At 42.4% G+C, this 27,495-nt stretch overlaps 2 long non-coding RNA genes across 2 annotated transcripts in view; one reads left to right on the forward strand and one right to left on the reverse strand.

Moving 5' to 3' along the window:
- LOC130541022 (uncharacterized) overlaps positions 1–7,121 on the forward strand; it is a 40,310-nt gene extending 33,189 nt beyond the window's left edge. The window contains exons 4-5 of the long non-coding RNA XR_008955067.2: positions 4,234–4,408; positions 6,957–7,121. This is a non-coding gene — a long non-coding RNA (uncharacterized LOC130541022). The remainder of the gene's footprint in view (positions 1–4,233; positions 4,409–6,956) is intronic.
- On the reverse strand, positions 886–27,495 carry LOC134729558 (uncharacterized). Its single transcript, XR_010110772.1, has 3 exons — positions 27,473–27,495; positions 4,444–4,566; positions 886–1,644 (listed from the first exon to the last, which is right to left on the reverse strand). It is a non-coding gene; the product is annotated as an uncharacterized LOC134729558 (long non-coding RNA).

Raw genomic sequence — 27,495 nt, forward strand, 5'->3', positions numbered from 1 at the left:
GGAAAAGGCAAAATGATGGAGACAGTAAAAAGATCAGTAGGGTCCAGTGGAAGAATGGAGGGAGGCAGGTGAACAGACGAAGCACAAAGGATATTTAGGGGAGTGAAACAATTCTGTACAATACTACGATGTTGCATACTCATTAGGCATTTCCCTAAATCTATAGAACATGCAATACCAAGAGTGAACCCTCATGTAAAATATGGACTCTGGGTGGTGACAATGTGTTAATGTAGGTTTATCAATTGTAACAAATGCATGCACCACCACAGTGTGGGCTGTTGGTAATGGGAGGCTGTGCATGTGTGTGGGAAGGGGGGTGCATGGGAAATCTCTGTGCCTTCTGCTCAATTGTCTGTGAATCCAAAACTACTCTGAAAAATGAAGTTTACTTTGAAAAAAAAGAATAGTGATGAAGTGGGCTTTCAAATACCACATATTAAACTGTACTTTAAAGCAAGTATAATTAAAGGAGTGTGGTGTCAGGGGAAAAAATGTAGACAAATCAGTTAAAAAGAAGAAAATCTCAAAAGGATCCCAACATTGTGACAGTGTCGTGATAGGTGCCTATTGAATATTTATGTAATAAATGAATACAGCTTAGTACAACGTTAAAAGTATCATTTCAAGACAGTAGGTAACAGAAAATTACTCTACAGGTAGGTCTGGGGCAAATTGTAATCATTTGATTTTTAATAATGGTTAAATTATTCTCTCACCCTGTACTATCGCCCAAATACACACACACATACACAGATGGATTAGAAAGTTATAAAATGACTTAAAAATATCAATCTCTTCGTGTTGATTAAATGTTCATGTTAAATCTAAAAACAAAGGGAGCCATCAAAATCAAAAAGAGAAAAAGCTTAAAAGATTTGTCTACATAAAAATAAATATATAATGAATGTCAAATTGCTAAAAAAAATTGACTATGTTTGACACGTTGATTTTCTTGATAAGTCATAGAATTTAATATGGAAATATCAATGATTTTGGGGAAAAAAACTGACTAAAGGAATAAATAAGCCACACTCCAAAGAAGCAGTCTACGTGGCCATGGCATCACAGCTTATGTCTAATCCCCTTTGACTAGAGTGCAGGAGTGTGTGATTAAACTGAGCAGGAACTAATGTGGGCTTCACGAGTGGCCGCCACTGTATTCATTCAACTGCTGGGTGGAAGAGCGGCTTCCCTCTTCCTTCCTCAGAAGACCAGAGATGATGATTTAAGAAATAAAAGTTGGAAATGTCTTATTTCAAGTCAGATTACAATATTAAATGTTAGAAAGCACTGAGATCCAGTTTTTAATGGAAATATCATTTATTGCCATTATTTGCCAAATTAAAAACCCATAAAAAGTCATGGCTGGGCGCAGTGGCTCATGCCTGTAATCCCAGCACTTTGGGAAGCCCAGGTGGGTGGATCACCTGAGGATGGGAGTTTGAGACCAGCCTAACCAACGTGGCAAAACCCCATATCTACTAAAAATATAAAAATTAGCTGAGCGTGCTGGCGGTGCCTGTAATCCCAGCTACTCGGGAGACTGAGGCAGGAGAATCGCTTGAATTCTGGAGGTGGAGGTTGCAGTGAGCTGAGATCGTGCCATTGCACTCTGGCCTGGGCAACAGAGCGAGACTCTGTCTAAAAATAAAAAAAAAGTCATGATCTTTGAGAAAAATTAGAGAAAAAGATAAGCTAATGTAGAACAATTTACTAAAATAATTCACAAAAAAATAACAATTTAGAAATCACTAATGACAACACCAAAGCATATAAAATTGTAGTTTCCCAGGAAATACATGTAGATGTCTAGATATCGCTGTATGTATATGTATATTTACATATATAATACATATATGTGTATATCAATATATGTATATTTCTTTTTTAAATGTGATATTCCAAGCTATTTACTGTTTTGTAATTTTTTCAATTCATATAACCATTTTCTATTTAAAAAGAATTCTACTCCTCTGCATTTTAAATGCCAAATAATACTCCACTGTTTGTGCAGACCATAATTTTTTATTACCCAATTATTATTGGGTAGTTAGATCACTTCCAATTTTTTATATTTGATACAACACTGACCTGCCTGTGGTTTTGCTCAACATTCATGAACACACATGAAATTTTCCAAGGATAAACTCTTTTTTAAGCCCTTAATATATGTTGCCAAATTACCTTCTGAAACCTTCTACAATAGACTCTCACCTGAAGTGGGAGGGATATTTTTAAAGTCAGTACATATAATACAAAATGCTGGTCATCAAAATTGCCCTGGCACATCTTTTAAGAAAATAGTGTTGGAGATTGACATTCAGTAATTCATTTGTTCATGCAACAACTCAAACACTGTTTATTGAGTAACTAGTCTGTGTCAGGCATAGTGCCAGGAGATGGAGATGGGACAGACACCGAACTAGACCAATATATTCACTGTAAAAAGCTATTCTGGTGGAGAGAGATAATGAAAATTAAGCCTAACAATCACAAAATTTCTAAAGTATTAGAAGATGATAAGTAATATAGAAAAAAAAAAAGACTAGGCAGGGCTAAAAGAGAAGTATGTTTGGAGGAGGGTGCCATAGAGGTTTAGATGGTCAAAGGAAGCTCCATTGAGAAGAGGTGACTTGAAGAAAGTGAGAATTGAGTTATGCAACTAGCTGGTGGAAGGGCATTCCCAGAAGAGGAAACACCATGTATGAATGCCCTGAGAAGGAGGCACAATTGGCATGCTGAAGGAACAACAAGGAGGTCGGTGTGTCCAAAGACCAGTGTGTGGCAGGAAGAGTGAAGGATAGGAGGAGACCAGAGAGGTGAGCTAGGCAGGGCATTGGGTGGATATGGACTTTTTCCCAGAAAGGAATGGAAATTGTGGAGCATGTTTAGCAGAGGCATGACATGAGTGACTCTTGTTTTAAAGGATCTCTCTGGCTGCTCCTTAGAAAACAGACTGTAGGGCACAAGGTGGGGGTGGGTAGCAAGGAGAGCCATCTTTGCAGTTCTTATGCTAGGAGCTGTTAGGCTTTAGGGGACATCTGGTATGAGAATGGGTCCTTAAACATGAGTCTCAGATCCAGCCCTTGGGACGGTCACACCACACAGACCCAGTGAAGAAACAGCTCTGGGGAGAAAGCAGCAGGATCTCCCCTCAGGTGCTCACTCCTGAGCACACACACGGAGGGAAACGATGGGTGGTAAGGCAGGCTTTAGGTACATCTTCCTTCCTTCTGCCCTTCCTTCCTTCTTTCCTTTTCTCTTCCCTTTCTTCTTCCCTCTCTCCCTTCCTTTCTTTCTTCTCCCCTCTCTTCTCTCCTTCCTTCCTTCTTCCCTCCTGTATTAGCCCGTTTTCACACTGCTACAAAGAGCTTCCCAAGACCGGGTAATTTATAAAGGAAAGAGGCTTAGTGGACTCACAGTTCCGCATGGCTGGAGAGACCTCAGGAAACTTACAATCATGGCGGAAGGTGAAGGGGAAGCAAACACCTTCACATGGCTGCAAGAGAGCGAAGTGCAAGCAGGGGAAATGCCATATGCTCACAAAACCGTCAGATCTCCTGAGAATTCACTATCACAAGAAAAGCATGGGGGAAACTGCCCCCATGATCCAATCACCTCCTTCCCTCCACATGTGGAGATTACAATTTGAGATGAGATTTGGGTGGGGACACAGAGAAAAACCATATCATCTCCCTTTCTTCCTTCCTTCTTCAATCCCTTCCTTCCTTCCTTCTTTCCTCTCTTCTTCTCTTGCTCCCTCTCTTCCTTCCTTTTCTCTTTCCTCCCTTCCTCCCTCTCTCCTTTTCTTTCTTTCCCTTTCGTCCTTCCCTCCCGTCCTTCCTCTCTTCTTCTTTCTTTCCCTTCCCTTCCTTCCTTGGTACCTCCATTCCTCCTTCCCTACCTCCCTCTCTCCTTCTTTCTTTCCCCTTTTTGGGGGAGGGGTGTGGTGGACAAATGCAGAGTTAAAATTATGTAAATTAAATTTGTCAAATATATCACTCCACTGTAGCAAATTTCATTACTGCTCGTACCTCCTTACACTTACCCCAGCCATGAGGAGAATGTTGTTGTTATTGTTGTTTTAATCTTTAGATGTGTGTAGACAGAATGTTAAGTTACTGACAATGCTATAGGCATTGCTTTGTTTGCTAGTGCAAAGGAACATTTTTTCCCAGCTTCTTGGCTGTCCATGTTTCTGTCCTGAGTTGTCTTTCCTGCACTTTGCAGGCATGGAAATCTTGTTCCACACATTGCCTGGTGCCCTGTCCAGGGCTGCAAGGTGCACTGTGTCTCCTCTGCCCAGCAAGCCACAAGCCCCTCCAGGGTGAGATGAGAGCCTTCCCTTCCCTTGGTCCTCCCTTCGACACAGGGAGCTGGAGCTGGACAGCCCCATAGGCACTCAGTAAGCACACACCATGTAGATAAGTTAACATGTACCTTTGAAAAGGTGGATCACGGGGATTTTGTAATGATGCAGCAGCGAGGATGCTTTGAGGATGGAACTTGGGGTCTTTCAAGTTCTCAGTAGGGCTGCGATCCTTCCTGGACTCTAGTTGTATCCTGCAGAGGTGTAGGAGATGAGCCAGTGAGGTGCCATTCTGGAGAGGTTCCTTGTCGGCTGTTCATGAACACAATTGCTCTTTCACAGCTATCAGTCCCTGAGCAGCCACCCTTCACCAGGTTTGGGACCAAGTGCCTTACACTTGTTACCTTATGCAATTCTCACCCTAAGCCTGCGATACCACAATTTTTATAATTTATCATCTACAGGTGTGAAAACCAAGGTGGAACATTTTAGGGACTCTCAGCTAGTAAGTGGAGGCTTCCTTTCCTGCCCCTTTTTTATTCCATTATGGACAGAGCTGACTGTATCTCTGCATTCACTGCAAGTCTGCGTTGCTCCTTCAATCTTTGATCCACTTCTTTCTCCTGAAGGGCACTGAAATACTGGCTGTTTATGGCTCCTGAAACTTGGGATGGGAGGACCCAGAGAGCTCTTTTCACCAAGAGTGTGACCTCAGCAGCTTTCATTCCTTCCTGGCCCCAGCTGGCTCTGGGCTGAGCCCGCTTCACCAGGGAGCACCATGTGAAGATGAGTCTCAACCTGGAGTCTGCCATTTGTTTCCAGTCCTTCACTGCCATTCCAAAGAGAGGAATGACTGCCCGACCCTCCATCTGGGGCAGACTCAGCCCAAAACAGAGGCTGTTGGCCCCTTTCCCCACCTCTCAGCTCCTTAGCACTTTGAATCCAATCCTACTCTTTGGAACTTAGCTGATAAATACAAGGCTGCCTTTTCCAAAAATGTTTCTGAATAGACAAACTAGAAACTTTATAATTTGGAAATAGTATTCAAACGGCTCTAAAGACACATCTAGGGCTATGTTCTATTCTTGGGGAAATTCTAGAGATACATGGTTGGATGGATGGAGGGATGAATGAGTGGGTGGATGAGTAGGTGTGAGTGGATGAATAGATGGGTGGATGGATGCATGCATAGATGAATGGATGGATGAATTGAGGGGTGAGTGGAAGATAAATGAATAGATGGATGGGTGAAATGGATGGATGGATGGATGGATAAATGAATGGATGGATGTGTGAATGGATAAATGGATAGATCGATGAGTGGACAGATGAATGGATGACTGGATGAATGAATAAATGGGTGGATGATTGGATGGATTAATGGACAAGTGGGTGGATTAATGGATGGATGGATGGATACGTAGATGGATGGATGGGTGAATAGATGGGTGGGTGGATGGATGGATGGATAGATGGATGAGAGAATGGGTGGATGGGTGTATGGATGAATGGATGGATAGGTGGAGAGATGGATGGACAGATTGATTTCTCTCACTGAACAAGTACCAACATAGGCAAAAGCAAAGCAAGAGACACCAAAAGCATGTTTTATTTTGGGAGAAAGGAAAGTCCTTGGAAACACAAGTCCAGGCCTGCAAAATCCTTGGGCTGCTTCACCATTCTGGGAGCAGCAACATGTCCTTCAGCTGTCTTATATTCCCTTCTCCAGCAAGGACATAAGGACACGATAAATACTTAAACTGCAGCAAGAAAATTTCAAGTTATTCTTTTAAAAAAAAACTTTATGAAATAGCCATTTGATAATAGTAGACATCAGCCCCTAAGTAGAAAGAAATCTATTTTTCAGCATTTAATTCATACAAAATCTTCCATTTTCAATAAGCATTAATTTAACACAGACAAAATGGCTATAGGGTGACAGAATCTCATCTCTATATGTAGAAGATTTTTAAACAAAAAGCCACGTTTATATTTTATTGAATTCCAGGGGGCTGAAGGCAGGTAAGTTGTTGGGATAACCCCTGCAATCTGCCCCAACTTTCTAGTGTTATAGAAGAAACAATATTGAGGAAAGTCCTAGGTTTCCTTTTCTAATTTTTTTAGTCTTGCAACATTAACTAACAAGAATTTTCTTCCAAAATTGCAGAAATTTTTCTTTAAGACTAGGCGGGAAGAGTGGAAATAAAAGTCAAATCTAAAACCTGCAAACATAAACCTGGAGCAGGCGAGAGACCATTATTGCTGGTGTCTGTTGTCAGCTATAGAATCATTAACATGAAATACCTTTTGATGAATGCATTGAAAAAAGTGATTATATATTAAAGTATAAAAGTCTATTCCTGCACCATTTAAATTACTTTACAATGCTGATTAAAATAACAGAACATTATAGCTTGCTTAGCTAAACATTATATTTCCAAATCCATTTCCAATTGTTTCCCTTCAATTTGAACAATTTTTGAGCAATTTTATTGCTATTCATACCTGCTTGATTTTTTATTAGAAATTAAAATACACAGGTTTTTTATCAATGTTGTGAAGTACTGCAAAGTTTAACTCTTTTGATGCCATTCAGAACCTCAAGTCACAGGGAGAAGCAACTTTTTTTCTCTCTTAATTCCAGGGGCTTGAAGAAGATATCTAGAAATATCAAAGCAGAAGAGCCTCGGAGATAATCTGAACTATTTCTGAGTTTATATAAGGGAAAACTGAGACTGGAGAGAACTAACATGTCTAATATTACAATGGAAATTTGTAATAAAACCACAAATTGAGTCAAGTCTCCTGATTCACTATATGAGCTTCTTTTGACTCTAAGAAACTGTCCTTTGCAAAGTTCCCAAGAAAGAATGGATTGGCCAGATCGATAGAGGAATTTCTGAGGAAACTGCACTTGTGTTTTTATATACGTGGCACTTGTTCATGCTAAACAGTAGTTTAGTGCAGTGGTGGAGAAAAGAATCCCTTTGAATGATACCTGATTAATGTGTGTATAAAGCACACAGGCCTATAAAATAGTGTGGAATATGGGACAAGCTATCTTGATGCCAAGCCATGGAATGGACCTGTGTGTTACCCAGGACAAGCTCCTTGTTCTAAAACCTTTATCATAAGTGCAACGAATGACTGCCTTTGCTGATTATAGAAACCTCTGTCCTGCTCGTGGCAACACCCTTAGCACCAAGCACAGAGCCCCACACAGAGAATGTGTTCAAGAACTCTTCAGTAGATAAATGAATGAATGTTCCTCCATCATATGGAGTTTTGGGGTTCCAAGCAACAAAAATAGATGCTAGTTAATGTGAGGAGGATATGGATTGGTTTAGGATATCAAAGCAAAAGCTGAATTAACAAGGGGTCCTGGAAAGTTGGGGGCTGAGCAGCTCCAGGCCTCTAGACTGAAGAAAGTAATGAGGTCTCTTTGGGCATCCTGCTGGGATAAACCCTCTTTAATAATTTCCTATCTTTGTCTTCCTCATCTTAACATTCAGGCTCCCAAGAAAGAGAGTCCAATTGGCCGAGCTTTTATCACACGCCTATCTGTTGGCAAGAAGGGCTAGGAACCCTGCAATGTAGTTCATGAAGACTGTATACATGGAAAAGGGAAGTCAAGGTGCTAGTATTAGAAGAAACAATGAATTGTGAGCAGATTAAAACATCACATATCCACTGTACACTTGAGCTTCTCCTTCTCCTGTAGAGTGAGTGTAGCAATACCTAACTTGCAGGGTCCTTATGGGAACTGGAAATAGGATTAGAAGAGTCATAGCGTAATTCCCTGGCACATAGCATGGAACCTATCACAGCTGGTTTTATGTAGGGGCAGTGAAGACATGGTTTACCACAAGTCGTGGCTTTCCCAATGCTGATTCCTGAACTGTGGCCACACTGTTCCTCTTTCAGAGGTGTTTGACAACACACACTTCCATGTGCAGATCTTACTTACCGACGCTACCTTCATTACAATATTTCTTCAGCCCCAGCCATAAATTGAGTTGTGGAAGGCCCAAGCCATGCCAGGATTTTAGGACGGCTGGGGTTAGTATCAGGTGGAGCTGAGGCTGGGAAACCAAAATGGGATGTGAGCTGGACCTGAAGGTAGTGGAGCAGTCAGGATCCTGATGTCTGAGGTGTGTGATGAGCAGAAGGCCATGATTGAGGATCTCAAGAATGACCCCAGTTTGCCAGACGCCAGGTCCAAGGCCACTGACAGATTCCCTGGTAGATTTCAAATGGACTCAAGAGCCTAAAGACAGAGACCTTATGACTCCATGTAGAAAGCCTGGGACTGAGCTGCCCGTGGGTGCCCAGCCAGGTGCAGGGGAAAAAAAAAATGCTAACTGAAAATTAACTGATAGTCTAAACTGAGCAATGAGTTTGGAGACTCCAATTGCAAAAGTAATGGGAACAATGAAAAGAAGAGTATTCCTTGGGACTCAGTGCAGTAACTAATAATTATTGGACACTTGCCATTTGCTGGGTCCCCTGCTAGGGAGACAGGACAGAGTAGTGATTAGGGGCACAGATCCAGGATTCAGATCATCTGGGTTTGAATTCTGGCTATTCCACTGAGTGGTTATAGGACTTCAGGCCAGTCTCATAACCCACCCTAAGTGGGGATACTAGGAGCAGTTTGTGCCTGTTGGAGCACTAAATTAGATGATTAATGTAATGTGCTAAGACCAGAGCCAGACACTGAGGAGGTGTTCAATAAGCATTAATGATCTCATTATTGTCGTGTTCGTTGTTAAGCCTTTGGTCATGCCTTATCTCATTTAGTTCTGAGGGTCTGAGGCAGTGCTAGGAAAGCATCATGGGAGACAGGCATGGTGGGAGCTGAGCCCTGACATGAATGGGGCTAACTCAATGGCAGAAGGTGTGGGAATGGTGTTTGTCAGCAGTTGGGATGAGCAGTGATGCCCCTTAGGTGCAGTGAGGGTAATCCTGACTTGAGAGATGAAGTCCTCAAGAGCCCCCAACCCCTTCTCCCCATTCTGTGGCAGCGTCTCAGCCAAGGTGTGTGGAGTGGTTGGGTGGAGGGTTCAAGTCTAGGAACAGAGGGAGAGAAGGTCAGGTCAGTGGGCCATGTGGAAGCATGAACAAAAGAAGGGGAGTTGATTTTGAAGGAGGTAACAAGGCATAGAGCTTTTTAAGGACACTTCATTTGAGAGTTAGTGGTTGATAGATGGGAGGGTGAAGGAAAGGAGACCAGAGTGGAGGAGAAAGGGAAACTTCTGGGAAGATGTACTTGGGGGGATATTCCAAGCCAGGCAAGTGAGTGCAGGGGAAATGGAGGTAGGGCAGGTCCAGGGACCAAAGGTGAAGCTTGGCCTATAGAGGCACAGGCCTGGGTTGGAGGGACTCTCAAGAAAAGCAGGAATGGGAAATCTTATAGTAATGTCACCAATGACATAGGCTCAAAAGGGCTTTGCACCTGTTTTTTTCTTCTTGAAACCAAGAAGTTTCCTCTCTTCCCCACTTCTCGCCTCTGAATCACTCAGAGATCAGGGCTGGTGACAAGGGCCAGTGGTAGAGGCAGTATGTTTGAGGAGTTCAGAATGCCTCTCCCCAAAGCAGGAGGTGTATCTAGAAAAATGAAGCCTCTGATCTCCTTTCTTCTGTGTCTCGGGCCTCAGGCTGCTTCCAGGAGCCCAGCCATGCCTGGAACACGTTTCATGAGCGTCTAGGGGTTAACACTTCAAGAAGAAACAGGGGAGATTTTGCTGGTGTACACTATGTCATGAGAATGGATCTAACGAGTGAGAGGAAGCTCTGATTAAGAGCTGAAAAACCTGCACGATTTTCAACTCAGGAACCCACGCGTACCACCATTTTCTTCTACGAGAAACCTCAACAGGTTACAGATACATAATTTGAAAGAAAACAACCTTAAGTAATGTGCCATTCTAGTTAGGTCTAAATTCACATTTGAAAATATTATTCAACTAATTAAAATGGAATTAAATGAATACAGTGTTAACTGTGTCTAGTGTTTAGCATAAAATGTTGTTAAATATATCATACTCTGTGTTCCAAACTGGCGGCAGATTTTAGCAATGTTTAATTGTAAGAAATAGCCATGTACTACTTAATTGCATAAGTAGGTGGAACATAAAAATCACAATTACATGAATTATATTAAGTAAAATATGTTAAAATAGTTTGTTTTTCGATGGTGGAATTTTATGGACACTATAATGAAACTGAAGTACATTTTTAATTACATAATTATTGCTATTTTCAAAGTCCATTTACACCATAATTGTTCCTGTTTTCATAGTCCAAAGAGTCCATGACAGAGAGACTCAGTGGGATCTAAAATAAGGATTCATTCTTCAGACAACTCCTGCTCATGGTTTCCCCCTATCTTTACAAAATCGATCTCAGATTCATTCAACATGCATTCAACAGGTAATTGTGTGTGTGAAATTGCTGGGAATGGTAGCAGGTTGCAGAGATGAGGGAGGGGTAGATTTCCAGCCCTCAAGCAACTCATAGTCTAATGACAGAGGTAAGATGGACTACAGCAGACGCAGAAGGGAAGCATGGTCAGGAGTTAGAGGGACACACCAACTTCTCTTGAGCGGATGGATGCATGACTGTGGGCTCCTGGACCCCGGGAAGAAGGCAGGACTGGGCTAGCCTGGGCTGGGGCAGGGGCAGTGGTGAGGAAGGGCACCCCAGGCTCCAGCAAGGACACAGAGGAAGGAAAAGCAGGTGGCATGAAGTGTTGTGAGGCAGACCAGCCCAGTAGTGGCAGACAGCCATGGGCAAATGGCAAAAAGAGATTCAGTGGCAAAGCCAGCCCAGGCCAGCCAGACCCTGGGAGCCGGCAGGGAGATTCCAGCAGTGAGGAGCGGGGAGTGTGGGGTTTCACTCAGTGGATTTGGGGTTCAGCATGAGCCCTTCGGCCTGGGGGTGACAAAGCAGGAGCTGCAGGACCCTGAGCACTGGAAGACAACAAGGCCAGTGACAGCAACAGAAGGATCAAGGGAAAGGTGATTTAAGTGAAAAACAATAAATTTGCTTCTGGACTGAGGCTTGTTGAGGTTATATAAAGATATCCAGGTTAGATGCTTGGAGGCATGTTTGCTCAGTAGATTGAGGCTTTTAAGCCTTTTAAACAAACAAACAAACAAACAAATCCTTGAGAGCACTTTTAAGCTTTTCTTCCTCTCTTTTTTTTTCTCTTTTTGATACCATAGGAAATTTTGAGATAAAACCGTGAAATGTTAGGGCAGTCCCTTACCACACATATTGAGTTAGTGTAATTTGTTAAAAAGCAAAAAAAGCAAAGGGTGGCCAGACGCCATGGCTCACACCTGTAATACCAGCAATTTGGGAGGCCAAGGCAGGAGAATTACTTGAGGTCAGGAGTTCGAGACCAGTCTGGCCAATATGGTGAAACCCTGTCTCTACTGAAAAGATGCAAAAATTAGCCGGGCGTGGTGGTGCACACCTGTAATTCCAGCTACTCGGGAGGCTGAGGCTGGAGAATCACTTGAACCTGGAAGTCGGAGGTAGCAGTGAGCCAAGATCACACCACTGCACTCCAGCCTGGGTGACAGAGTGAAACTGTGTCTCAAAAATAAAAATAAATAAAGAAAAATAAAAAGCAAAAGGCTCTCATTATGTATCATCAGGGGAATTAAAATCAAAACAACAATAAGATGCCACTACACCCCTGTTAAAATAGACAAAATCGAGAACACTGACAACTCCCAGTGCTTCCAAGAGTACTGGGGAACTCTGTTACGGGAACTCTGATTCAGTACCAATGGAAATGCAAAATGGAACAGCCACTTGGAAGATAGTTTGGTGGCTTCTTACAAAACTGAACATCCTCTTAGCATACCATCCTGCAATCCCACTCCTTGATGTTTACCCAAAGGAGATGAAAATTTATGTCTCACAAAAGGCACATGGGTGTTTATGGCAGGTTTATTCATAAGTATTAACACTTGAAAGCACCCAAGACTGCCTTCACTAGGCAAATGGATAAATAAAATGTGGTACACCCAGACAACAGAATATTATTCAGCACTATAAAGACAGAAGCTCACAAGCCATGAAAAGACATGAGAGAATCTCAAAAGCCTATAATAAAGTGAAAGAAGCCAGTGTGAAAAGGCTATATACGGTACAATTTCAACCATACGACATTCTGGAAAAGGCAAACTATGGAGACAGTAAAAAGATTGACTGGGTGCAGTGGCTCACGACTATAATCCTAGCACTATGGGAGGCGGAGGCGGGCGGATTGCCTGAACTCAGGAGTTTGAGACCAGCCTGGGCAACATGGTGAAACCCCGTCTCTACTAAAATACAAAAAAATTAGCCGGGCGTGGCGTCATGCAACTGTAGTCCCAGCTACTCAGGAGGCTGAGGCAGGAGAATTGCTTGAACCTAGGAGGCAGAGGTTGCAGTGTGCCAATATCACACCACTGCACTCCAGCCTGAGCAACAGAGCGAGACTCTGTCTCAAAAAAAAAAAAAAAAAATCAGTGGTGTCCAGGGGTAAGGAGGGAAGGATGAATAGGCAGAGCACAGAAGATTTTAGGACAGTGAAACTACTCTATAGGATACTATAATGGTGGATCCATGTCTTTGTACATTTGTGTAAACCCATAGAATGTACAACATCAAGAGTGAACACTGACATAGCTATGTACTTTGGGTGGTGATGATGGGTCAATGTAGGTTCCTCAGTTGTAACAAAGGTACCACCCTGGTGGGGGATGTTGGTAACGGGGTGATTGCATGTATGTGTAAGCAACAGGAGGTATATGGGAAATCTCTGTATCTCTTGTGAACCAAAAACTGAAATAAAGTCTATTTAAAAGAAAAAAACGCAATGGAGGAGAGGAGCAGATTACATAAAAGGAATGAGCGTGCTGGCACTTAGCGCACGTTTGGTGCCCAGTCCTCACTCTCATTCTCTTTAGAATAAGTCTACACTCTTTCTTCTGAGCCTCGAGCTGCCCCTGGAGTTTAGACAATTATCTTCCTTAGAGGATTTGAGAAAAGTTTTCAAATTGCGACAATTTAGGGGGATTTTATTTTTTATTTTATTCTTATTTCTCACTCCTTACTTCTTCCTGCACTTGGAATCGTTAACTTGTGCTGAGTGTGGCCGCCAGGCCATCACTGCTAGAAAGGACGATTCTTAGCAGTAGTCAGAGAGCACCCGTCGGGACCAGTCCTTCTAATTCTCAAACCAAATGAGGTTGAACAAACCCGGGTAAGTTTTGGCGCTTCCGGCTGGTTGTTCCAAATCTTTGAAAGCCCTCTGCGCACTCTCCGTCATTCATGTAATCATTTAAAATATGTCTTCCTGTAGAGGAACTGGGTCCCAGCCGCAGGGTAACCAGAGGCTGCATGAGTCACTGTGGTTAAGACAGATCATTGAATTCTCAGCTGGCGTGACCTCATAGCTGGGAAGCCAGAGGGCCTGCGCCAGCCAAGAGGAGCTAGCTTTGCTGATGGTGTGGTGCAGGAAGTGACTCTGCCCCATACCTGAGTCCTTTCCATAGGAAGTGAGCTGAGTGGAGACAACAACAGATTGAGAAAGCAAGAACAGCGTCTTTGATTCTTGAGTTTTATTCAGCTCAGGGAAAGACTGCATTCATACCTGGATAAGGCATTGCACCTAAGTTGACTGAGCCTTATCACTTTCACATCCCAGGATTAAGTGTGGGGGTCCTGAAGACCTATTTCCTAAAGAATCAGGCAGGCCGGGCGTGGTGGCTCACGCCTGTAATCCCAGCACTTTGGGAGGCCAAGGCAGGCAGATCAGGAGGCCAGGAAATCGAGACCATCCTGGCTAACACGGTGAAACCCCGTCTCTACTAAAAATACAAAAAAATTAGCCGGGCGTGGTGGCGGGCGCCTGTAGTCCCAGCTACTCAGGAGGCTGAGGCAGGAGAATGGCGTGAACCCGGGAGGCGGAGCTTGCAGTGAGCGGAGATCCGGTCACTGCACTCCAGCCTGGGCGACAGAGCGACGCTCTGTCTCAGAAAAAAAAAAAAAAAAAAAAAAAAAAAAAAGAACCAGGCATTCAACCCTCATCCATAGACCATTCCCTCTTTGCCAAAAATGTAACAAAGCAGGAGGGGATTAAAATAAAATTTTTAAAAAGTTGGCAGGTACCAAATATTGATACAAAAATTAAGATATTCGGTTGGTTGGCTATACATCTCCAGTGTAGGTGTTTCAAGCATTTCCCAGACATTAGTCATTTAGATACCACATTCAGAATTGTGGCGCTATATTATGTCAATACTACCCTGTACTCATATTTTTCTTTAATATGAGTCAGGTCTTTACTTAAATAAATTTACTCAAAAAGGAAAATTGCTGTCACTCACTGGGAAGTCAGAATCATCTCTCATAAATTGTAAACCACACAAATGAATTTAATGAAAACATACTCATTAAATTAGAAGCATCTGTCCACAGAGCACATAAAATAATCTTAAATAACATCAATGCTATACAAGTAAACAAGAAACATCAAAGAACATCAATGGTATAAGTGTATACAAGAAATATCCATGGTGTAAGTGTATACAAGAAATATCAGAAATAGGGTAAAAATGTGAGCTTTAAAAAATTAAAACTCTGAAGATAGCTGGTCCCAATTGTGTTGTTTTAACCATAAAGTAAAATGATTTTTTACATTAATAGGAATATTTATAGTAAAAGGTTCTAAGCTGGGTGTGGTGGCTCACGCCTATAATCCCAGCACTTTGGGAGGCTGAGGCAGGCGGATCATGAGGTTAGGAGTTTAAGACCAGTCTGACCAACATGGTGAAACCCTGCCTCTATTAGAAATAAAAAAATTAGCCGGGCATAGTGTTGTGTGCCTGTAATCCCAGCTACTTGGGAGGCTGAGGCAGGAGAATTGCTTGAACCCGGGAGGTGGAGCTTGCAGTGAGCCGAGATCGTGCCCCTGCACTCCAGCCTTGGTGACAAAGCGAGACTCTGTCTCAAAAAAAAGGTATTATAATTTTTTTCTATATATAGGATCTATAGTAGAGTTTTCCACTTGGCTTAAAAAAACTATTAAAAATTAAATTAAATTTATTATTAAATGTTAAACATTAAATTAAATTAAAATTGTTAAATTTTGGAGGAAAATCACCAAATTCTCAAAGAAAAACCTTACAATGCAATTACTTACAACTCACATTCTTTATGATGGTGTATGTATATATGTGTACAAGAAACATCAAAGAACATCAATGGTATAAATGTATACAAGAAATATCATTCTTTATGATGGTGTTATGTCTAGTCATCAAATCGTTCTTAAATATTTAAAATTAGTCTGCCAGAATACACAAGAAATTCATTTTAGGCCTTTTTGGGGGGGCTCCCAGCCCCCACCATGTCTCAAGCTGAGCACACAACTAGGACCCCTATCAGCAAGGCTCCTGGCCTCATGAAGACAGCACTTTGCTGCAAGAGGATGGACCTAATGGCCATGCTAAGGAGACAGTAACACAAGGCAGTGTGGTACAGAGGGATGAGAGTCACCTGAGATCATCAGAAAGGCTTTCCCAGAAGGCAGCTTTTTTTTTTTTTTTTTTTTTGAGACAGAGTCTCCCTCTGTCACCTAGGCTGGAGGGCAGTGGTGCAATCTCAGCTCACTGCAACCTCCACCTCCCTGGCTCAAGCAGTTCTCCTGCCTCAGCCTCCCGGGTAGCTGGGACTACAGGTATGTGCTACCACATCCAGCTAATTTTTGTATTTTTGTTTTGTTTTGTTTTGTTTTGTTTTTGAGATGGAGGCTTACTCTGCCACCCAGGCTGGAGTGCAGTGGTGCGATCTCGGCTCACTGCAAGCTCTGCCTCCCGGGTTCATGCGATTCTCCTGCCTCTCTCCAGAGTATCTGGGACTACAGGTGCCCGCCACCACGCCTGGCCAATTTTTTTAATTAATTTATTTATTTATTTATTTATTTTTTTTGTAGAGACATGGTTTCACCATGTTAGCCAGGATGGTCTCGATCTCCTGACCTTGTGATCTGCCTGTCTCGGCCTCCCAAAGTGCTGGGATTACAGGCATGAGCCACCGCACCTGACGAATTTACCAATTTTTGTATTTTTAGTAGAGAAGGTGTTTCACTATGTTGGCCAGGCTGGTCTTGAACTCCTGACCTCAGGTGATCCGCCCGCCTCAGCCTCCCAAAGTGTTGGGATTACAGGCATTAGCCACTGCACCCGGCCCAGAAGGCAGCTTTTGAATGGAGACATGAAGGACTAGGACACATCCAACCTGTGAAAATCTCTGTGTGCGTGACTGGGGTTAAGGGGCAGAGACAGCTGGTGGCAGAATGTTGTGGGCAGCGGAACAACAAGGACAAATGCCCAAGGTGGAACTTGTGTGCAAACCTTAAAGGAACAGAAAGAAATCCAGTGGTGCTGGAGCAGGGTGACAGGGTGAACGAGGGGGAGGTGGAGCAGATGAGGTCAAGAAGATGGGCAGGGCTGGAGGATGAAAGGCGAGAACTCCCTTCCAAAGGACAAACATTTATTTCAAGTGCAAAGCAAATGTTATAGATGGATTTTAAGAAAAGGGAGGTCGTAATCTAATTTACCTTTAAAAAAAAATTAGACTTTATTTTAGAGCAGTTTTAGTTTTGCAGCAAAACTGAGCAGAAGGTACAGAGATTTCCCATGTGCCCCCTGCATTTGACATGCACAGCCTCCTACATTATCGACAGCCCCCACCAGTTGGTCCTTTTGTTACAACTGGTGAACTGCACTAACACATCACCATCACCCAGAATCCATAGTTTACGTAAGGGTTCGCTCTTGGTGTTGTGCATTCTACGAGTTTAGATCAATGCATAATGGCATGTATCCACCATTATAGAATCCTACACAGCAGTGTCACTGCCCTGAAACTCCTCTGTGCTCTGCCTGTCATCCCTTCCTCCCCTCAACCCCTGATAACCACTGGTCTTTTCGCTGTCTTTACAATTTTGCCTTTTCCAGAATGTCACACAGTTGGAATGATACAGTATGTAAAGCATGTAAAACACAAAACAATAAACTCCTTGAAGATAACATAGGAGAAAATCTAGATGGCCTAGGATTTGGTGAGGACTTTTTAGATCCAACACCAAAGGCACATTCCGTGAAAGAAAGAAATGATAAGCTGGACTTAATTAAAATTAAAAATTTCTCCTCTGTGAAAGACACTGCCAAGAGAATGAAAAGACAAGCCACAGACTGGGAGGAAATATTTGCAAAGGATGTTATCTGAAAAAGGCCTGCATCCAAAGTGTACAAGGACACTTAAAACTCAACAATCACAGAATAAACAATCCAGCTTAAAAATGGGCCAAAGACCTTAGCAGACACCTCACCAAAGAAGATAGAGATGGCAAATACCTATATAAAAAGATGTCCTATGTCATATGTCATTAGGGAGATACAACTTAGAGCAACACTGAGATGCCACCACACATCTATTAGCATGGCTGAAATTGAGATCACTGACAACACTAAATGCTGGCAAGGATGTGGAGCAACAGGAACTTTCATTCATTGTTGGTAGAAATGCAAAATGGAACAGCCACTTTGGAAGACAATTTGGGGGTTTCTTATAAAACTAAATATACTCTTACCCTGCCATCCTGCAGTCTCACTCCTAGATATACCCAAGAGAAGAGAAAACTTATGTCTACATAAAAACTCACACATGGATATGTGTAATAGGTTTATTAATAATTGCCAAAACTTGGAAGCAACCAAGTCATCCTTCACTAGTTCAACGGATGAATAAACTGGTTCATCCAGACTATGGAATATTGTTCAGAGCTGAAAAGAAGTGAGCTATCAGCCATAAAAAAGGCCTGGAGAAAACTTAAATGTATGTTACCAATTGGGGTGGGGGAAGCCAGTGTAAAAGGGCCACATGCTGTATGATTCTAACTTAAACCTTTAAATTTGTTATAACATTATTTTCTAAAGTGTCATGGCCCATTGGGAATTTCACTCCCCATGGTCTGAGGTAGTGGGATTGTAATCCGGCAGCATTGCTAATTTTTCTACTAATTTTACAGGCTTTGCCACACTGTGACTGTCAGGAGGTTCTTACTTGCAGAAGGAGATGCTTCAGGTGCATGTTTGTACCAGAGCATTAGTAAGGCTGCATCACAGAGTGAGATGTGCATATCTTCAGGCTCTAAAGACTTAAGGGAAGTTCTTCGAAGCTGACAGTGAGGCCTTTATGCTTTCACCATACGTATAAAATCAGTGTTTCTGGATCGGACCCCAAAAATTCATTAGCTCTCTGCTCTCAGACAAGACACTTATCCCAGTGGAGCTTGTTTTTCACTGCCTATGGAGAGACAGGTGAACAAAATGATTCCGTGTCTTGACCTATGACCTCTGTATCAGAGAATGACTCAGTAGCTACTGTGAATAAATAAACCCGTAAATCCAAAGGGCTCAACACAGCAGAAGTTCATTTTTCTTATCAAGTCCAATCAGTGGTAATGATGGCAGTGAGAAGTTTGCTTCAAGCAAACTCGAAGCAAACTTGTTCAGTGACTTGGCTTCTCTCTCTGTTGTGATTTTACCCTCTTCTAGAGCAGTTCTGGCCAGTAGAATATTCTATGGTGATGGAAATGTTCTATATTTCCTTGTCCAATTCAATAGCCACTAAAGATGTATGGCTATGAAGCACTTGAAATGTGGCCTGTGCAATGGCAGAACTGAATTTTTAATTTTATTTAATTTTTTAAAGAAGAAAAACATTGAAGAACCTTTATTATCTCATTTCAGGACTTACTTTATGGTATTTAAATTAGGGAAAGTAATTAAGACAGTTCTATTAGCTTATGAATAGTCCGCTGAATCAATGGAACAAACAGAATAGAGTCCAGAAGTGAATATATATGTGTATAGATATATATATGTATATATATAAAAAATATATATGTATATTCAAAATATATACTGAATATATCTGGAATATGTATAAGTATATAATTGAATATATATGGAATTTGATTACATTAAAATATATATATTCAATTGATCTTTGGAAAGATCAATTGATCAATTGATTATTTGATCAATTTAATCAATAGTCTTCAATTGATCAATTGATTATTTGATCAATTTAATCAATAGTCTTCAATTGATCTGTTGGAAAAAGATCAATTAAAGATGATTTCTCCCACTATCCATTTACCTTGCCAAGGCCAAGGTGGATGGATGGTGGAGAAAATCGTTTTCAACAAACAGTGGTAGAACAACTGGATATCTGTATGAAATAAAAATGGAGAGAGAGATTTAAGAGGAACTATAACTATGCCACATTGGTGTATGTTATTTTTGTCAAACTGATTACTGAAGTGAGAAGCATCGGCTGCAACTTTAAGAGGAAGGAACAGGGGCCTGGAAACATTAAATAAAAACACAATAATCACATAGCAAGGAAATGCCCAAGGCAAGATTGAAATCCAGTTATCTGTCATCCAAAAGTTGCCCCATGATGGTATGGGAGACTTGCAGGAGAAAGGTAAAGAGATGAATAAGTGAAGGGCGACAGGTTGTAAGTCAGACAGCAACTGAGGTCTCTCACTGCCCCTTGTCTCTCTATATATGTATTTTGGGTCTCATCTAACTTCAATTTCACATTTTATTTTTATTTCATTGGGTTGGGGAAGGGAAGAAATCAAGAGTACTTGGGACTGTGATAGTTCTTTGTCTCTCATTTTTATTTCATTTAAATTAATTCAAATTTAAATAGCAACATATGATTAGTGGCTATTAGTAGCTAGAGCCTTGGCGCCCTTTCTATTCAGCTGGCAGGTAAGGAAGGATGATCGCAGGGTAGGTTTTTAAAGGGCCAGTCTGAGAAGTGGTGCACTTCACTTCCTTTTCCTTTCCTCTGGCTAACACCGAGTCACATGGCCACACCTCACTGCAAAGGAGGCTGGGAAATGTAGTCTAGCTGTGTGCTCAGAAAGATGAAGGAACAGATTTTGGTGAGCACATAGCAATATTTATGACTCCAGGATTGAAATTTCAATGAAGACTGAAATGTGCACCACTTCCTTTTGAAGCAGCTACAGAAAGCAACAGGCAAATCCACCAAAAGTAGTTACATAAGAACAGCATAGATGCCAAACTAGTTAAAATGCCTAATTACAAATGTTTATTATCACCAGCAGTAACAAGACTAAGATCAGAGATGTGTATGCTCAACTATGTATATTCACCCAACATCTGTCACATGCCTACTTGGTATCAGGTACTATGCCAGACACAGGGGATGCCATGATGGACAAGATATTATCTGCAAAATATAATTTTAATTTAACATGGCAGGTGTAGCATTAGAGGTAAGGGTAAAAGTGCAATGAAAACTCAAGAAAAGGATGCTGAATTCTTTTGGTGGTGGATAGAAAGCCAATTTGGGCCAGGGTTTCCAATAGATATGTGCATGTGTATGAGTGCAGTGATACACATACCTTGAAAAACACTTTTTTGAGACACAGGAGTGTCAAGGAATAGGTGGTGGGGTGTCTTCAAATCAAAGTCAACAGAAAACACATGTCATAACTCCAACATGGATGTGCAGTTCTCCTTATGTCAAATTGGTGGCTGACCTAAATCCACTCCCAGCCTCAGCCATGTGCCCGAGGTCTTCCACAGCATCACCACGATATCATCTGAAGGTTAGCTGGGCACATTGAATAGAAACCACTGTCTCTCCTCCAACCTCCCTTGGAGTTCCTTCTTCACCTCCCCTCTCCCATAATGCTTTCTCTTCTTCCATGTTTGGTGGTGAGTTATTTACATGTCTACTCCCTAACATAAAATGGTGGCCTGTCGCTGGGCTTCAGTGTCCATGAGTTTATTATCTTAGCATTAACATGGTATCTGGCCCACTAAATATGGTGCACTTCCTGGTGGCTTGGTGACTCATAATCCCTTCACCTTACTTTCAATAATAGCATCCTAATGTGCTTGTGAAAGGTGAAAGGTTTACCTCGCCCTCTGTCTTGGGTCTTGTAAGACTGCAAGCCAAGGTGTCAAGAATGGGACCTTTGCAACCAGCCTCTCTTCAGCCCCAGGACTCTGAATCTGGAGTACAGTGACATGAGGTCAGGAAGTGGTTGGAGCTCATGCTCCCCTGACAGTGCACGTGGTTGAGTTTGCCTGGACCCCAGCTATACCTTGGTTGCAGTCTATTTTAAGCCATGGTCTTTACTCTTCCCATCCGTCCTTTGAGCCTCATAGAGATTTCCCATGAATTTTCTTCATCTATAGCTAGACTGTAAGAATTCCAATTTATAGAATGTACATCTGTAAGTGCATATGGAACATGTTACTAATGAACGTCACAGAAGACTAAATGTAAAATCCTTCTTTATGGGCTAGTAGAATCTGTTTTACATAGAAGCAAAATGAAACACATCCAGTATATATTGGAGTCCACAATGGGAATGGGGTCAGTCAAACGCATGTGACCAGATGTTATTTTCAATATGCTTGAAGATATTTTCACTTGACTCTTGAGATGAAAAGAGACAAGTAGGACTGAGACTTGGTACACACTTCACAACCTTCCTAGACTTGGAAAAACTTTCAAAGGCTCTGGAGTAAAGTCAAGGTTCCCATCTTCCTGTTCCCCAGTACTAATCAGAATGGATTCCTCCTTCCTTCAGGACCTCCTGTCCCTCTCCAGCTGCCATGCTCTCAAGAATATTTTACCCTTAAATGTTTCCCCCTCTGGACTGGAGCTTCAGCTTCAGTTCCTTTTCTGTATATTCTACGGGGCTTAGCACAGGGACTTCCTTCATAGGAGGTACTCAGAAAATATTTGCTGAATTGAATGGAGTTAATTTGAATTATTGAATCCAGGTAAGTGGGCTTGGTAAGTCCATTAGCTTTGCCCTGGGAATCTCGTCTCTTGTCCTTCTCCATTTCTATTTTGCCATATAAACATGACAGAGAGTGATTCAGTAGTCTTCCCTATTCACTTCAGAGGGTTAGAAATGAGATGTGAAAATGACAGCAAGAAGACATGTCAATAATACCCATGTGGGGTCAGCGAGTCTCCCGCTGCCTGCCCAATCTTCACAAGAAGAAAGCCATCAAGGCCACTTGAGTGGATCTCACACAATTCCCTTGACTCAAGATGACCATGAGGCTCAGGAGGTTGGCAGCTAGGATTTCTGTTGAGAGGGCATTAGAGATTCCATGTCCCTGTCACACTGATGGAAGCCCTGTTTCTCTTGGACATCTGAGCCTGTAGATTTTTCCTCTGCTCATCTCATGGAGCAGAATTTGTTTTTGGTGTACACTTAAAATATTAGGGTCAGCTAATAAAATAATAAGAATCAAAGGTTTACCAACTCATAAAATATTAAGTCTTTAAGGCTTATCTGACACTGTAGAGCCCTCTGTATTTGTGGGGCCTCATGTGTATACCTTCTCCCAGGTAGATCTGTGAATGATGGACTCTAATTTTAGTTCTTATAACGTGTGTGTGTGTGTGTGTGTGTGTGTGTGTGTGACAGAGAAAGGGAGAACTAAATACATAATGTACATCTGAAAAGTCACCAAAGACAAGAAAAAAAAAGTAGGTATATATTTAGCTAAGTGTTCTGTGGATTTTTTTTCCTTTTGAAAAACTCCAGTACAAGTGTTCAAGCCAAGTAGAAGCCTTTCACTCCAGTTATTTATTTATTTTGCTCTCTCCTTTGGAAAGCGATGCACATGTATTATGAAAAGCAAATATTATACTCTTTATTGTCAAACAAAGTTTATAAGGTTCGTGTGTCAATGATGGGGCCAAGGACCTCACACAGAAAGTTTCCTGTCCTGGAAGAATTTCTCATGGAAGATAAAATATGGGAAGTGGGGGGAATGCTGACTGCCAGCAAATAGAATCCTCCCACTCCTAATGGCACCCGTGGGGTTGGATGAGCTCAGGCCTTGACTGTCCTAGCTGGAGCGGGGGTGGGGGTGATGGGGGTTCTTCCCTATAGACTAGCATGGGCCACTCAGTGAGGGGAAGGACCACAGTGGAAGTTGAAGGGTGTTTACTCAGAGGAGGCTACTTGCGTCCAACTCCTTGCAGCTCTAACATCCAGATGCATTCGGCAACCAGGCCTTTGGACACAGGAAGTAGAAGCAAGGTGATGAAAAATGAAAGGCATTCTTTGGCCTTGGAGCACACAGGCATGGAATCCGGTAGGAGTACAGTTACTATTTACAGGAAACTGGCACGGAGATATAACTTTTGCTAGACAGGTTGGTGCCATTGTGTTCTGGCACCATGAAAAGCATTAAATAAGGTTTACCATTTGTCTAAACCATGCTGTATGCACTCTACTTTCCGATATGTATTGCTTTCTCCAACTGGGAGTTTCACTAAAGTCCCTCCCTAGGGAGTAGAGAGCGGGAGTTATAGTCAACCATGGTTAATTTGTGCTTTGTGCTTTGTTTATCCAAACCATATGTCTAGATGGTTGTAATTCTGTGTCATTGGCTGTGTAATGCTCTCTGTGCTAAGATATCTGTAAATAGCAACAGCTCAAAGCATAATCACGTTGGTATTCTGAAGGGGGAAAAGGAAGTTTCAAGTGACGTTTGCTGTGAAGACAACCACTCCAATGATGTCTCCATCCATGTCTCCCAGGACATAATCTCTTAAGTATTAATCATGCAGACCTATGTGGATGGCACAGGACCTCACAGAAGCCAGACGTGGTGGGTCAATGCTACCTCCAATTCTAATACTCTAGCCTTAGGGCTTGAGGACACTCCAGATATTAAATCATATCATTGCTATTCAGCAGCCCCAGTAAGTAGTTTGTGTACCAAAGAGAAATCCTTTTATGTTGGTGCTAGAAAAAATTAAAAACAATAAAACAAGGGGAATCCACCAAAATTTTCTTTTATAATATTTTCATTTAAAAACTTTATTTGATTCACCAGCTTTCTATCAAGAAAAGACATTGTGCTCAAGAGCTGGAGGTGATAAAGTCCAATGTGAATTTCTTAAATGGCAAATTACCAGCCAGGATGAACACACAAAGGCTTCAGCTTTTATGTACAGCCTAAAAGCCCCAGGGCCCCTGTTCCCCCTGAGCACCCAAGAGCAGCTTCTGAACACTGCAATGTGCTGGCTGGAGGCCTCTGGAGAAGAGGAGGCCAGACCTGTGAATTATGGCAAATTCTACTGCACCCTGACTTCAGCAACCTCCTAAATCAGAAAAGGGGGCATTAAAAATGTTTTTCCTTCATGCAAATGCTGCCATTCATTTAGAAGTGAGGCCATGTTACTTCAGGTGCCCATAAAGCATGATCATTTGAGCATCCCGAATGGCATTATAGGAAGCCTGGCCCCAGAGTCAGCCTCAGATGGTGGAGATGTGACAATCTCTTTGAAGTCCCGGGGAATGAAAGGAGTGGTCTGCAAACAAGCCTAGGGGGATAAGGTGAATATATTTCCCCCAGCCTTGCCAGAGACGCTGCAATCCATAGCTGGCTCACATTGCCACACACATCTCAGCCTGTCACATTGCCCAACAGTCTTGGTGCATTTCGTTCACCAACCCTTTTACCACAGCAACATGTTCAACCCATCTTATGGCCTCAAACCCCAATATTGGCATACAGCCTTGTCTTGCACTTTATGGAAAAATGAGAAGCCATCATATAGGAACAGGAGCATCTCTTTCTTGCATGACAGAATCTATCGGCCCATCTGCACCTCCCCATCCTCCCCCACCTTCCTTCAGTTACAAAGGTGAAGTTCGCCCTTCTCCTTCCTGAGGGGCCTTTTCCCTCCTGCCTTCTGACAGTTTCCATCAACAGATATCTATTCCTTTGCTTACAGTTTCCACTAGTCTCCCAGTCTTAAAATTCATTTCCTTTGCTCTCACTCATTTTCCTCCTGCTGTTGCCTTATCTCCTTACCCTTCCCAATCTGGCTTAAAAGCGGTGTGTCAGCCGGGCACGGTGGCTCATGCCTGTAACCCCAGCACTTTGGGAAGCCAAGGCAGGCGGATTGCTTGAGGACAGGGGTTTGAGACCATCCTGGCTAACATGGTGAAACCCTGCCTTTACTAAAAATACAAAAATGAGCAGGGTGTGTTAATGGGCACCTGTAATCCCAGCTACTTGGGAAGCTGAGGCAGGAGAATCACTGGAATCGGGAGATGGAGGTTGCAGTGAGCCAACCTCATGCCACTGCACTTCACCCTGGGCAACAGAGCAAGACTCCATCTTAAAAACAAAAAAAAGTAATGTGTCCATATGATGCTGTACCCAATTCCTCAGCTCCTTTCAATCTTCAACCCACTCTTTCAACTCCTTCAATTCCACTTCTTCCCATACCATTTGATATGGTTTCTGTGTCCCCACCCAAATCTCATCTTGAATCGTAGCTCCTATAATTCCCACGTGTTGTGGGAGGGAACCGGTAGGAGATAACTGAATCATAAGGGTGGTTTCCCCCACACTGTTCTCATGGTAGTGAACAAGTCTCACAAGATCTGATTGTTTCATAAGGGGTTTCCTCTTTTGCTTGGTTCTCATTTTCTCTTTGCCTGCCACCATGTAAGGTGTGCCTTTTGCCTTTTGCCATGATTGTGAGGCCTCCCCAGCCACGTGGAACTGTGAATCCATTAAACAACTTTTTGTTTGTAGATTACCCAGTCTCAGGTATGTCTTTATCAGCAGCGTGAAAATGGACTAATACACCATTCCATCAGAACTTCCCTGCTAACTGCTCTAAATCCTATATTCCATTCTTGCCTTCCATCTGAGCACCAACCACAAGTCAACATCTCTACTTGAACACCCTGTGTTCAAGACATAAGGTGACCATATGTCTTCATTTGCTCTGGGAAGTCTCTATTTACATGTGGTGTCCTGGCATAAGTAGTCACAGCACCCCTTTCAGACTCAAAAACATCTTAGACAATAAATTTTAAGGTCACATATATTAGCAGATATAGGCATCTGTGATTTGTCTGTCCAATCTGTTTATTTCCTTATTTTTATTTTATTTTTTGCTTTTAGAGAACTATCCCTTGCAGATACTTTTTCTTTTTTCTTTTTCTTCCTTTCTTTTTTTTTTTTTTTTTTTGAGATGGAATTTCTCTTTGTCACCCAGGCTGGAGTGCAGTGGTGCCATCTCGGCTTACTGCAACCTCAGCCTTCCAGGTTCAAGCGATTCTCATGCCTCAGCCTCTCAAGTAGCTGGGACTACAGGCCTGTGCCACCATGCCTGGATAACTTTTTGTATTTTTAGTAGATATGGGGTTTCACTATGTTGCCCAGGCTGGTCTCGAACTCCTGACCTCAAGCCACCCACCCGTCTCAGCCTCCCAGAGTGCTGGGATTACAGGAATGAGCCACCACGCCTAGCCCAAATACCTTTTCAAAATTGTCTGGTCATATGACAGATCTACCCAGAATCAGATTGGTATAAAGAGAGTTACTGAGTCAAAAGTGGGTCAAGACCATTCACACCCAACAAATTTTGCTGACACAATTTGAGGAGGAAAAAAACCCTATTTTCTCACTGGAATTGCTATGCTGGTAGAATAGAATAGAAGCCTGAGGAGACTGGGCCAACTCTGCCACCAAACTTAGGGAGAGCCTGCTAGAAGAGAAAGGCAGTACAGTGAAAGCACAGCTTACAGCAACAGAAGGGGGAAGAAAGAGAGGATGGGAGGGAAGAAGAGAGAGATCCCTAATGCCAATGTTGAACACCAGGGGCTGAAAGTCTGTTCCACCTGTGGGCTTTATATTGCGTACCCCAAAACTCTTCTTTTTCACTCAGTAAAGTTGGAGGTAGGTTTCTCTCACTTAATGACAAGACATCCAGGATCTACACAAGCATGCCTTGAACTCAGCTCCAGGCAGTCCTATTCCTGCTGTCCCCAAATCTATTCCTACTCCACCCTTCAAATCTCAGCAACCATCCAGTTTCTTTTGCCAGAAACCTTGGAATCATCTTGGACATCTTCCCTTCTCTAGCGCCATCATCAAATCTTATTGGTTTATTTTTATGACCAACATATGTGTAAACTCTGGTTCCTTCCCTCCATCCGCACGGACCCCCAACAAGTCCATAAAACCATCATCTTACCTGGGCAACTCAACAGCCTCCCA

Source organism: Pan paniscus, chromosome 20, assembly GCF_029289425.2.
Source record: "Pan paniscus chromosome 20, NHGRI_mPanPan1-v2.0_pri, whole genome shotgun sequence".
NCBI lineage: Eukaryota > Metazoa > Chordata > Mammalia > Primates > Hominidae > Pan > Pan paniscus.